This window comes from Mus musculus, chromosome 1 (assembly GCF_000001635.26).
Source record: "Mus musculus strain C57BL/6J chromosome 1, GRCm38.p6 C57BL/6J".
In the NCBI taxonomy this organism is placed as follows: Eukaryota; Metazoa; Chordata; class Mammalia; order Rodentia; family Muridae; genus Mus; species Mus musculus.
The window spans coordinates 51607490-51620641 of NC_000067.6; positions in this window are offsets into that span (position 1 = coordinate 51607490).

The window sequence follows — 13152 nt, forward strand, 5'->3', positions numbered from 1 at the left end:
CTGGGGGTGGCCTCCGAGGCCCTCTGGGAGGCCAGCTGGCTGCCAGCCCTGACTCTCTTTAGCACCGTTTAAACTGAAACAAGCGGAACAGCAGGCTTTGAGGAGGGAGGATGGGAAATGGCCTCAAGGGACTGAGAATCTGGCTGTTCACAGAATAAGAAACCCAGCATCTAATTGCAAGGCAGCTAATCGTACAGCATCTAATTGAGAGGGAGCATTTGAACAAGGAGCGGAAATAACCTTGACTCCATTCAGCTGAGAATGAGGCCCCAGCAGCCTGGCCGTGAACAGCTCCTTACTAACAGAAGCATCAGGGCTCCGTGCAGCACACAGGTGCTGGTGACGGGGCATGTGCACATTACCAAGACAGGCAAACACAACACCAGGAAAACACTTAATCTTCTTGCTTAGCCCCAGAAGGATTAATAACCAGAGGGAGAGGGGAGCTGCATTCTTCTTCATTTGGAAATGAGCTACCACTAATGCCAAGCTCTCCAAGTTTATAGACCAAATACCTGCTCGCACTAAAACTGCCACATATTATAAACCTCACCGAGGAAGTGAATCCATCACGTTCTCTCTCCCTTAAGAATGGTTTTTCCCTGGAGTACATAACCCATTACTGCATATCTTGTAGAAATCAAATGCAGACTCTATCTGCTACCACAGAACAAATCGCTTTTGTAGAAAAATGCACAAATCTTAACACTTGGTTTTTGCTTTAGCTTTGAGGCTTTTTTATGGTTATTGTTTTGTTCTTTTCCCTTGTTTTCAGGCAGCAATCCTTGAGACATCCCTGGGCTTAAGAAAGGCTGGTTTCCTTGCCTTGGTCACCAGACACAGAGTCAAGGGTGGTACTAAAGCCAGCTCTGGACCTCACAGAGAGGCAGGTACTGTGATAACAACTCCCTTTCATTTATCCTAAGCCACTTGTTGACTCAGTTTCCCTCTATTTCACACAGATTTTTTTTTTCACTTGATCCCTTCTGACAGAGGAAAAGTTTCTACAGTGTTGCTGGTACTGCCTGTTACCAGACTCATTGTTCTGTGGAATCTGGAATTGTCCCTCCTCACTGTGCCCCCAGGTCCAACACTGATTTGTTTCCTGATGAGCCATCTAATTGCATATCTGAGGAAGAACTACACGGTTAACAGAATGAGCCAAGTATATTTAAATAAGAATTTTAAAGGGATCTAATGGCTAATTAGAATGCTAGCATTTAAGAAAAGTAATATTTGCATAATGCCAGCTATGTATCATAATAGGCAAGCTCTTGAACTATTATTCATTCTCACGCCCGAAGTCAAAGCAGGCATGCCACAGTCACTACATTTCAGGCTGCCTTGGCCAAGGCAGGCAGCTGTTAAAAATCAGGTGATTCCTGAACAAAATTTAGAAACATCAAGAATGATAAGTTTTCAAGCTCTCAATACTCAGCCTCTTTCTCATATTTTTGCCTTATCAATGCCTAACCAGATAGGTACCAGATTACTTTTTTTAAAAGGTAAGTTTTTTGGAGAAAACAGGAGGGGGCAAAAGATGTATTTTCTCAAGGAAACATTTTACATACTTTTTTTGAACCGTTTTAGAATGCTGGAACTCATTGTGGATGCTTCAGTTGAATAGAAAGAGTGAGTGCAGACAGTGGCATGCTACACTTAATCTCTGAGGACGCACAACTGTTCTGCTGATGCAGCGGTGCTGGGGGTAATGCTTGGAATGACCAAACGCACAGCATTTTAAGAATGGCTTAACTTGGGGGTGATCCTACTATGTCTTCCTAGAGCCTGACCACGAGCAACCTTAGCTATTGCTTTCTTGTAAAGACAGAGTCTAGAGAAGGTTTGCATTCGTTTCCTGATTGGTTGAATTGTAGAGAAACAGGAATTTTTGCTGAACGAAATCATGCCCCTTTGCTTGCCAAAGCCTTTGTTGGCATAAGGCGATCTTGAGAAGTAGCTTTTCCTCCACTAACTTCTGTCCAATCACTACAGGGAGAGGATGGTAAGCAGAGCTGACTACTAGAATTTTGGACAACTTTGTTGGGTGCATGGTGGAGTGCCAGAGGTCCACTGATTGCAGCTAGAATCTCACTGGAGTTAAGCCATCCTCGATAATGTTCATTGTTCTAGGCTGACACATCGCTGAGTTCATTTCAGCTCAGGAAAGAAAATTTGGTGTATATAAAAGATCTTTTTGAGCAATTGTTTTCAAGGGAATTACCCCAAGCCTATCTACTGTACAGTTTATGAGTTGTTTGCCATTTTAATGAAATAAAAACACATGGTTGATGAATTTAAGATAATCCCCAAAGTAATTGTTCAAACACAAAGTAATAACATGTCTTAAGCCTAGGTTCTTAGGAGAAGTTTGGAGGTCATATGCTAGAAACTTTAATGTATCCACTGAAATCGAAATGAAGTGACAAAGAACTGAAGTCTGGAACAATTCTGAGTGCAATCACACCAACATTCAAAAACATCCTTGAACTTTACTGCAGAATATACTTAAAATACACTTAGTATTAATCCTTTACATTTTTTGTTTACTTTTAATTGTATGTGAAGTGCATGATGTGTGTGTGTGTGTGTGTGTGTATATGTATATATATATATGTGTGTATATATATATATATATATATATATATATATATATACACAGGTGCCCACCAAGGCCAGTCATAGCAGATACCCTGGAGAAGGAAAGAACCTCTTGACCTGAGTAGTGGGGACTGAACTCAGGTCTTCTGTAAGAGCTCTACACATTGTTAGCCACTAAGTCATCTCTGTAGGCTCAAAGTCCCATTCTTCGGTGCTAGATTTCATCTGTACTTAAACTTTTTTCCCTCCTTCATCTGTCCTTTAACACCTGGAAATAGAGTAGCAAATCCTTTGAGCGACATTGTCTTGGGTTTTCCTCAAATACCAGTCTTTGTTTAATTTTCACACATTGACAAGCAAAGAAGAAAGCCTTGTTGCTGTTGGGACCTGAGGGGTTCATGATGGAAGATCACACACACACACACACCTCACGAAACGAAGCCCCTGGTTTTACAGCCTACACACTGAGGCCTGATGTGAAGAATGAGTACCTGCGAGGGATACCCCTTCACTCTCAACCACCTACCACTCAAGCCAGCATCAATCTACTCAAGTTTCAGACGTCCCTCAGCAACCTCCTCCTCACGGCCCATTGTGTGAATTTTCCTAAGAAGCTCCGAATAAATGTGTATTCACTCCCGATAGGGCACTAACAGCAGACCACAACAACAACTCTTTCCAAGTCTCGGTGAACCAGTGAGCTTGCTGGTGTTACTTTTGGGTAAGGGATTTCTTATAGGAACATGGATGACCCAAAAGAAGTTGCATTATCAAAAAACTCACCCCAGCATGGGTAATGACTCACAAAAGCTCCATTCCTGGAGCTCCCTGTATGAATCAAAGGCACTCTCCTCCCCATAACAAGTATGCATTGCTTTTATGGCTTCGGGGGTATGAACGCTTGGGAATCTTGTAATTTTCAGGAATGTCCTGAGCCTTGTTTCGTTTACTTCCCAGGCCTTGTATGTTTTCCCAGCTTTCTGGGTTTGGCGAGCCTTCTTGCTTCATCAAGGACAGAATGTTTTAATGTGAAGGAAACTGCTGCACAGCCAGTGCCTTAATTTGAAGATATAATGCTGGTGTGAGTACATTCTTTCAATTAACTACTACACTGGTCCATTTAAAGCATTAGTGTCTATGTAAAGTCAAATTTCCTTTTCTGGAGTGTTCCTTAACTATTAAGGCTTTTTTTTTATTTATCCTTTTAATGTTTCATAAAAATACCTCTCTCTCTCTCTCTCTCTCTCATGTACCTCTGTCTTTCCTTATTACACACCTGAGTAGATCCAAATGTTACCCAGCTTCTTTTCGTAGTCACTTAGACCATGTCAAAAGCACTCATTTTCATTTTAAATCCATTTTCTCTATCCCATAACAAGGTTTTTGAAAAGGACCTATACTCCCTGAGATTTTTCTCCATAAACCCTAAATGACTACATCTTTCTTTTGACATGAACATGCCTAGAGGGTTCAATATGTACAGGTCCTTCATAACAGATAGTGGAGTCTGCAGCACAGGAGGCTTGTCAGGAACCCCTCGGTGTTCTCAGCTCTCTGCAGAGGATAGATGACTTTGTTTTACAATAGTCCTAGAGTGTAGATACACTGCTATCTTCATTTCAAAGGAAGATAATAACATCTTCAACAAGGGAATTCGTCTTTAAATTCAAGGAATTTAGACAACATGGCCCAATGTTATTCAGAAAGTCGAGATGCAGCAGAATTTAAACACAGGGAGTCTAGTCTTAGGAGCCACATCCTTGGAGGTAGGGAGCACTGGGAAAGGCTATAGGGACTAGGAATGAAATCTGGTATCTTAGATAACCTGAGTAAGGATTCTACTATGGAGCTGTATTCTCAATGCTGGCGTCACATTCCAGCAGCAGAACTATGCTGCTCTCATGTATGTGTGTGTGTAGATACAGGAAAGGATGGTACATTCTTTTACTTACCAGGCGCAAGGGTAACAGTATAATCACTCAGGCATCCTGGAAAGAAAGTGCAGCAAATATTATGACCTGACAGGTTTCACTATACTTAAAAGTAAATTCAGTTTTATCAGCTAATGAATCCCGTTTTTGTTATTTTGTTTGTTTCTTTGTTTTCTTTTTTAAAGTCTCTTACTACATAGTTCTATTTGAGCAGGAACTCACTATGTAGACCAGGCTGGCCTCAACCTCACAGGAATGTACCTGCTTCTGTGCCTGGGACTAAGGGACTAAAAACATGCATCTCCACACCAGCAAGGACCGGGCACCGGGCTTTTTATACTATAAAGAACAATGAATTAGTTTATAGATTCAAAGCCTTAACCATCTTTGTCTCTGTTTTGTTTTGTTTTGTTTTGTTTTGTTTTGTTTTGTTTTGTTTTGTTTTTCGAGACAGGGTTTCTCGTATAGCCCTGGCTGTCCTGAAACTCACTTTGTAGACCAGTCTGGCCTCGAACTCAGAAATCCGCCTGCCTCTGCCTCCTGAGTGCTGGGATTAAAGGCGTGCACCACCATGCCTGGCCTTCTCCTTTTTACTGAGAGATAAAGAAGTGTTCTAAAGCAAACTGGCATCTCCATATCAGCCTATAAAACCACCAACGAGGGCAGAGGCAGAAAGATGTCTGTGAGTTCAAGACTTGTCTGATCTACATAGCAACTTCTAGGTCAGCTGGGGCTACATTGTGAACCTGCCTCATTCTAACCACCCCAGAAAGAAAGAAAGCTGGCCATTTGAGTATAATGACTTAGCCTTTAACTCCAGAACTCAGTAGACAGGAGGATTACTGTGAGTTCAAGGCCAGCCTAATCTACATAGTGAGTTCCAGTCTGGACTACAGAAAGAGAATTTGTTCAAAAATACCACCTACGAAATATAACTTATACACAATGACTTGTTGCTAATTAAAAACAAGAGATTATTAAGACTGTTAAGAGAGAATTAAGAGAACAAATTCCTCAAGAAGTTTCAGTTGAGGTAGTGTAACACTGATACACACAAATCTTCGTATTTGAAAATTACCCTCCCTGTTCAGTACTTCCTGAAATTATTAAAGAGGCATTTAATCAAAAACACAAAGCAAATCACAGAGAAATGTGAGATTTAACAAACAAGAAAACCCAGCCAAGCAACGCAAAACAAAGAAAGCATGTGGTGGCGAGTGTGGAACAAGGGCAAGTGAGGGTTGGGACCAATCACCTGCCAAGAAGCAATTCAAGGGACAGAACACAGCGCAGAATGACAGGGAGTATATGAGACACATGGTTATCCTGCATAGAGTCAGGAAGCACCTAGGGACGACTGCTACTGTTTAGTTGGCGTTTCTCTCCTCCCCACCACCCCACTATTTATTCAGTCCTGGATTCCAGCCCATGGGTTGGTACGCCCACCCTTAGGATAACTCTTCCATCCTAATTTAAAACCTCTCTAGAAACACCCTAACAGACATGCCTAGGGGTGTGGCACCTATGCGATTCTCCTACAGAAGAATCTCCTATGGAATTCCAAATTTGATAAAGATTAGCTATCACAACAACCATATTTTTCTAATAGTAAAGTATAAGAACAGATCTCTCTCTCTCTCTATCTATCTCCCTCTCTCCCTTTTTTCCTCTCCCTTTCCTTATATAACTTCAAATACACCAAGCAGTCTTTAATCATGTTAGAGATAAGCATCCATTTGACCTTACAAAGCCAAAGGGCTAGCCCTACAGGAAGATCTTTCACTAGGGAGGATGATTCACACCTCTCAGTTTATAACAAATCCTCTTCAATCATATTACAACTACCCTTTTCAAAGTTGTGGGCATAATGCAAATAATAACATAGAATCAAAGATTAGTCGAACCAAAAATTTGAAATGTGTGAGAAACAGAGGGACAAGAAACTATTAAAAGATAATTTCATTTACCCAGTGAGAATGAACTGGTATTGTGAAGTAGAGGTTGCATGTGTATAGTTAAGATATAAAGGATAAAGTATGGGGGAAGCTTCTATTAATAAATATTTCCACTGACACTTCATGTGACTTAAAACCTGTCACCTCAGATTCATATTGTGTAACTAGAAACACTATTTGCTGCCTAACTTAAGACTCCTCTGATTCCTGTTGGAGATTGGTTCTAATGCTTTGATTCAATCAGGAATCTTTGCATCCAAACGCTAAAGGTCCTTGTCCCCAGTTGGGTTTTGATAAGTCAATAAAGATGCCAATGGCTGGGCACAGGGCAAGACCCTTAGTGTTGCCAGGGCGAAGATGCAGAGGAATTGAGAGAATTACCATGACTCTGGGTAGAAGGAAGGGATGCAGAAGATAAAGCCACCCAACCATGTGAGATTTTGGGTAAATGGCCACTGGCCTCTTACTGATTGGGTCTGGGGTAGCAGGGAAAGGTTTAAGAGTGCTCAGCCTTTGAGGTAGCCAAGGCATATTAAAAATAACCTAATGTGTGTGTCTTTCATTCAAGGCTTCAAAAGATAGCACCTGGGTGGGTGAGTGCATGCGAACCCCTGGGAGCATAAAAACTGGTATAGCCAAAACTTACTGCTACAGTTCCAAGAAGCTGAACTTGGGAATCCATATGTGTCTTGTTAGGGTTTCCGTTGCTGTGAAAAGACACCATAACTAAAGCAACTCTTATAAAGGACAACATTTAATTGGGGCTGGCTTACAGGTTCAGAGGTCCAGTCCATTATCATCAAGGAGAGAAGCATGGCAGAGTCTAGACAGGCCTGGTGCTGGAGAAGATGGTGAGAGTTCTACATCTTGTTCTGAAGGGAACCAGGAGACTGAATCTCTCTTCCCCTCTGGGCAGAACTTGAACTTAGGAGCCTCAAAGCCCAGCCCCATAGTGACACACTTCCTCTAAGAAGGTTACACCTCCTCCAATAAGGCCACACCTCCTAATAGTGCTACTTCCCATGTACAAAGCTTATTCAAATCACCACAACATGGTTTGGGTTTAGAGAGCACCCTTCATACTTGCACCTTTAACCATCAACCCTGGGACACAAAACAGGTCCATTCTCTCATCAAAATTCTGCTATTTGGGTAATGCTACACACACACACACACACACACACACACACACACACACACACACTGAACTATTCTGTGATCCAACCCCCATCCATCCTTCAAAATACATTTTAACTGGTGCCTGACACCAAAAGTAGGCTGACATGGTATAATGATTATAGATGTCAGTGGCCGAATCCTGTCCCTGTACCTACTTCTGCTACCTGCCTGCCTTGGGACTTCAGGCAGGTTCTTAAACCTGTTACAGAGATGGCTTCCCTCCTATAAAATGAAAGCTTTGGTATTCATCATCCACGGCCTTGTCAATAAGTCCATGAGAGATATCACTGAAGCTGCTTAGCACACAGTGGGTCTGGAAATGTTACAATTTCTTTCCCTTCTATAGATTAAATGTATTGCATTTACTGGGAACATTTACATTTTTCCTCCGTCTAAACATTCGTGGTTGTCAGTGGGATTTTGATATGCTGACTCCTGCCTAACACAGCCCCCTTTTCTATGACCAGCACACTAACCAAAGGAAAATCACCTTCACTCACCATCACCTGGGTGACGATCACAAATTGGATTGCTGCTGCCACCTGGTGGCCTCAGGAGTATATAAGGCAGCTTTTCCCAGGAGCTTGCTATGAGCCAAGACCTTAATAAGAATCATTACAGAGAGCCTAGTGAGGACAAGAAGCCTCTATTTCTTTTCTGACCATCAAAATCTGAAGAGCAGCATACCTGCTGATTTGCATCCGCCATTACGTTGTAGATAAAGGCCAACACTGAACATATAAACTCGGCAAAGTCTGATTCCAAACTCCAGTGACTCATTCCTTATTTTCTCCACATGGCCTTGCTTTCCCTGAGGTTTCCGACACATATTCTATTCATCCTGACAGGGGCACTTCTGATGAAGTGATTCATCATAGCCGCCTCAAAACCCAAGCCCTTATTGGAGGACACACTTCTTCCAATAAGGCCACTTCTAATAGTGCCACTTCCCAGGTGCTAATTAGTGTTAACTACTTGGCATTAGACTAAGATAGCAAGCACCAGTGCCCTGGGTTCCTACATAAGGAAATAAAACCCATCCCAACACAAACCATCATATCCTAGGAGCAAAAGACTTACCGAACAATAGCTGCCAAGGAACACTGGCAGAATTCAAATATGGTCCTGCAGTAGCCATCCAATCTGTCACTGTAAAAACCTTCTCCCCTGGCCTTGGGCAGGAGCATCAGACCATCTGCAGTCTGGTGCTGCCCAGCTTGTGAACTCCTATTTGCCCAAACAAACTCTCTAATATTTTAATATGCCTCAGTTTACCTTTTAGCACAAATCAAGTTTAAGGTAATTTCTCCCCCTGTTTGCATTTCAGTTGACCTGTTTTTCTCTTTTTAATAGAGGAACTCTGTGTCCATGAAGCAAGCCACAGCATTCCCACAGGGGAATACACAAGCCCTTTGTACTGTTAAGGAAGCAAATGCTATAGCTGCTATTCAAAATCTTGTTCTTTGTGCCCAGTGTACCTGGCTGTTATTTCCTGGTGTTTGTACGTGCTTAGGACGACAAACTCCACCTTCCTTAGTGTATAGGACTAGATCTCTCCCTGTGGGAGTTGAGAAATCTACAATTAGAGGTGAAGTTTTAAAATGTGGGACTCAAATACTATAAGGACCTGAATCACCCAAAGAGCTTAAATATGTGGATACCATTTTTGATTGAGTAGGTCTAGAGAAGGCCTGGGAATGACTGCTTTATCGAAGGGCATAGCTGTTTCTAATGGGAGCTGTGTGACCACATTTGAAGGATCTGTTTAAAGCAAGAGGGTTTGCATATGAGAATGACCTGGGGGAACTTTGAGTACTATCCTGACTCCCTGGATCTGAGGCCACTCTAATGACCCAGGGAACAGGATTGAAAATGCAGTGATTTCAAACTTGGCTCCTTGTTCAAAGCATTTAGAAAGCATTAAAAGATACCCATACCCACACCACAGTCCTACAGACAATGCTGTACTTGGTCTGGGGTGGGAGTTGGGTGTTGATAGGGCACTGAGAGACATTAGTGCTACCCAGGCAATTCTAGAATGCAGCCAAGGTTGAGAAAATCTGGGCTAAGACCAGGCCTACTGATACCTCCAGAATGGAGTCAGATGAGGCTGACGGGTGGAAGGATGTAGGATGTGTTTATTGCTGGTGTCTTGAGTCTAATAGAGGTGAGAACGCTGAAGTAAAAATTATCTTCTCCCTTGTGAACTCCTATTTGTGCAAATAAGCTCTCTAATATTTTAATATGTCCTAGATTACCCTTTAGCACAGATATAATTTAATGTGACTTCTCTCCCTGTTTGCATTTTTTGCTTGCTTTGTTTTTCGTTTTGAATAGAGGAATTCTGTGCGCACACACGATACAAAGCACAAACATTCCCCACAAGGGAACATGCAGCTCACCCTTTGTACTCTTTAAAGGGGTTTCTTCTTGCATAATGAGCAGTCTGTGCTGCCCAGTCAGCGTTTCTAGAATAAGAGCCCTGGTTCTCTGTCACACGTACAAATGAAGACAATGACAAATGCGTTAGCGGTGGGAGAGGAACAAACCTGATTTCTGCCAGTTGCTCACAGGAAGGAGTTTCTCTGACCTGGCACAGAGGCTCCCCTGCCTGTGCAATTCAGCCCTGGGCCCTTCTCTGTGGCATTGCACACAAAGGCATCACTGTATCTTCATCGGCTTCCCGACTGAAGGCATCTTCTTCATCCCTCTGGACAATGATACTGTGGTAAGGATTTGACCAGAGAACCTAAACCAGCCTCACTGAGACTCCCTGTGAGGAGATTCCCCAGCCAAAGAACACTCTGCTTTTAGCTATGTGAATTGTGTCCCACAAACCCCAGCATGGGGGCTGGCAATGGTACCAGCCTCTAACTCAGACTTGCAGAAGAAGTTAACAGCTTGTTTTTGTTAACCACTCTTTCTAACGACCTCTCCTGATGGCAAACAGATTACTTTTGGTTTTTAACCTGATCGGGGTGTTAGAATGAGCACTGTTAACATTCACCGAATGTGCGTTTTGGCAACACACCAGCACAGGCCGTTTAATTTACAGCAATGTGGCTGCAGGCAAGTCAGCTAATGAGGGAGACTAAAGATTTAGAGTTAAATATTAAATTTATCTTAGTCTTTATTTCTTGCTGTTCCAACCAATAAAAAAATGCCTCTGGGGTGTTCTCTCCAGCTCGTGGTGCCTTGTGTGCAGTGAGAAAGACATTTAACTCTACATGACACAGTGACAATATTTGTTGCCTTTTTGTTTTAGTTTGGTGGTATAACCTCTGCTGGTTAGAAGTTCACAGCTTTGGTTGCTTAGCCTGGGTTTTTCTTTTTAGGATAATAGCTGGCTTTCTCTCTGAGGCATAGACAAGAAGCCAGGGCCCTGGATGAACAGAGCAGCAAGGATCCAGAGGCGGCTACTATGATAAGCATTTTTCATTCCGCAGGCTGGTGCTTATTAAATTCAAGTTCATGTGGAACTAGTGTGTCTCCATGGAATCATAAGAAGTGTTGATGGGGTGCTACCTCCCTTCTTACGCACTGAGCCACTAAAGCATCAAAATGCTAATATTCTGGTGGGACAACCCTGCATAAAGGTGTTCAATGAACTGAAGATAAAATACTCTCTTTCCATCTGTATCCTTCATGCTTCCCCCTGGCTCTGTTGACACAGCCATTCCCTGGAAACCTTCGGTTTGGGGTTGGCTTTTGTGTGTTTGCCATTGTGTGTGTCTCATGTACCTATGAGCTCTTTACCCACCTGCCTCCACTTCCCAAGTGCTAGCAACACGTGTTGGCACCCACCTCACCCAACCTTGACTTTTTGAACATCCTCAACCCTGACTGATAACATTCTCTCTTCTTTATTGCTCATGGCCCTTCATGGGCACCACAATATGCACATTCACAGATTCTGCCCTTTGCCTCTCTTCTTCTCATCCATCTTCTCTGTGTATTTTATAATGAGTATACATCTTTCCTGAACTTGGGAGCCCCAAAATCCATCTCAGCACATTGCTACGTTCTTGCTCAGCCTGGTGGCACCCACCTATAATCCCAGAATCTGGAAGACAGAAGTAAAGCTATAGCCTTGAAAACTCAGCCAAATTTATGTCAGTTTGCCAGTTCCTTTATTAGTAATGATGATCCTAGGTTCCAGCCCTTCTGTCTTTTTCCACTTTTCTGTGGCTTGTTTTTTCTCGTTTGGGCTAGTTCTATGACTTTGTGTGGTGGTAGTCCCTTTTCTATTTGTGTTCCATGAGCTTTTAAAATCTCATTCGGGATGAAGAAATGGCTCTGTGGGTAAAATGCTTGTCCCAAAACACCTGGTGATCTGAGTTTGAGTCACAGAACCCACTCTGAAATGCCAGGTGCAGCAGCATGCATCTGTGATCCCAGCACTCCTAAAGCTGGAAAGCAAGACAGGAGAACTGGCTGGAAGCTCCCAGGCAGCTAGCCTGGAGTACTCTGCAACAGAAACAAGAAAAGTCTGCCTCATCGAAGAGGAAATCAGGAAGCAACTCCTAAAAACTTTCCTCTGACCTCCATATGCACAGTGTGGCGGCCACGAGCACCACCCCCCCCCCCACATACACACACAAAGAAATACATTTGTCATAATAACACCCCTTGCTGATCAGCTATGTGTTCAGTTGTTTCCTTTGTGCCATTATTGCCTATAGACACAACCTTGGGGATCATTCACAAATTCACTGACAACAGGGCTCAAACGTGTCATTTTAGCACCTTTGCCCAAATACTCTTGTACTAAACTGTCTCCGTTACCTGAAGCATCATCCCATGTGTCCATTCAAGAGTCAGTTACTGCATACCTTTTAATGTACATGCCCTGTGGTCCTTCTAGGATCACAGTGGGGAAGGCACCATCATTATTGTCATTGTCAGCCATCCCTGACCCTGCCTGTGACACATGGTTTTAGCTTTGTCCCTCATTCTTTGATACAATCGCAACTATTTTTGATCTATTCTTACTCACCTCCATAGTCAGACCTGAATCTTCTTAAAGAATAAAATGTAATAAAGTCTGCTAAATCTACCCATATGATCTGATGCCTCCGTACTTTTGTACATGCGACACACATTCATCGGAGTAGCTTCAAGCAGCATTAACCACAATTTCGGATGCCTTTGCACCTGCTGTCCCTATAACCAGTAGACTGTGGCTGGGAGGAACGGAGCCAGGAAACAGGTAGCAATGAGAATGCGGGTGATAGCGCCTGGCATCAGTGGTCACTTACTGCCTGTCTTTCCTGTGTCGTGTTTTGTGCTTCACTGAGTGCTTTACACACTGAACCTTCTCAAAATCCTCTCAGGCAGATTTTGCTTATCACGTGGTTGAGGAAAGTGATCCTTAGAGAGAAGGGGCAATCCAAACAATGCAAGTCCAGCATTGACACTTGACATCAACACTGTACCTGCGTCTACCCATAAAGGTGAAAAATAGAATAGAAAATTTATCCATGCTA